Genomic DNA, 1500 nt, shown 5'->3' on the forward strand with positions numbered 1-1500 from the left:
AAATAAAATGGCACAGAAACTTTTAATAACCAGGACTCAGAAAATTTAAAAGAATAATTTCAGTTAGGGATCAAATATACAGAATCAAAGAAGGGAAAAAATCATCTAGAAGACAAAGATCCAAGTAGCATCTCAGTTGCAGAGCAATTTTGTAAAGTAGGAAAGCAACTGTGATCACCTGCCGCTTCTTAGATCTTCTAGCAAGTGTCTCCAGGTACTATCTTTTGTCTGTATAATATTATTTCCCTAAATAAAGGGCCTTGAATGTACATTCAGGGTGTTTCCTGGGAGTAGAAGTGAAGATATTTTCATTTTGTTTAACTGACAAACTGTTTGGTGAAAGAAATATGTAAAGCTAAATAAAAGCACATCTGGCAGAAATCCATAGCAATGAATGTTGACAAGATGTGTTTGGATCTTGCTTGTAGCATCTGGCAGTGGGTAGTAGAACAAAGGTAGCAATCTCACAGGCTCTCCTGTGTCTGTTCTGGAGGTGGCTCTGTGGCGGTGGCATTAGCATTTGCAGTTGAATTCAAGACTTCTCCAAAATCACCGCCAGCAGGCTTTGTTCCCCCTACTTTAGACTTTAAGTTTTCGAACTTTTCTTCAAATGACTTCAAAGTTGGGGAGTTTTTTACATCTTCCAGGTTTTTGGTGATAACAGAGCCAACAGATGAAAAGGCCACTGAAGCCTTCTGTCCGGCCTGAGATAAGGTTTCAGAGGTCTTCCTGTAGGCGGAAGTGGCTGTCACATCCTGCCACCCTTTGGCAATATTCTGCTTTAGCTCCTGTAGTGAACCAATCCCAAGGTTTCCACTTGATCTCTGCTAGATGCTTCTCTTTTGTTGCTAACCCTTGAGACAGAGTTTGGATTTCTTCTTCCACCTTTGCCAGCTCTCTTCTCAGCTCATCCTGCTCCTCTTCCTAGAGCATCTTGGTGGCGCTGAGTGTGGCTGCAGCATCTTCTCCTTCCTCAGGTCCAGAGCCTGTCCTCAGCACCAAGTTCCTCAGTAGGTGATCCGGGTGGAGACGAATTCCCACTAGGGGACAGGTAGAGGTAATTTTTGTTCACTCCTGCATTGAAGTCAAACGGGGTCTGGTAGTCTTCATAAAAGTCTGTGTCTCTGTGATCCATGCCAGGCAGAGGGAGAACGCATGGCTTTACTGCCTCTGCAGTCGCGTGCCCCTTTGGCCTTATTCCCTGCCCCCCGCCTTTCTTTTTGTATACTGATAACCTTCCCTCAGGTACATCAAAACAGAGACCAGAGCCAAAATCACCTACATAAGTAAACAAGGTAATTCAGAAAAAAAAAGATAAAAAGGGGCAAAAGCTGTGGCCCTGGCTTACTTGCTTTGCTACTTTCTGTCTGCCATGAACTGCTACCCCTCTGCCATGTGACACTCTGCCTTAGAGCCAGCTGACTATGGACTGAAACCTCTATAAACTGTGAGCTAAATAAATCTCTCACCTTTAACTTTGGGTGTCTGGTATTTTGTCTC

The 1500-nt window shown here is 43.7% G+C and overlaps 1 pseudogene; it reads right to left on the reverse strand.

Annotated features, from left to right (window-relative positions):
• Positions 1-429: 429 nt before the first annotated feature.
• On the reverse strand, positions 430-1135 carry LOC101704238 (tumor protein D52 pseudogene; annotated as a pseudogene).
• Between the last annotated feature and the right edge of the window lie 365 nt (positions 1136-1500).

The sequence above is a fragment of the Heterocephalus glaber genome, unplaced genomic scaffold, assembly GCF_053883595.1.
Source record: "Heterocephalus glaber isolate CG9 unplaced genomic scaffold, H.glaber_assembly_v1.0 deba00001504, whole genome shotgun sequence".
NCBI classification, from domain to species: domain Eukaryota; kingdom Metazoa; phylum Chordata; class Mammalia; order Rodentia; family Bathyergidae; genus Heterocephalus; species Heterocephalus glaber.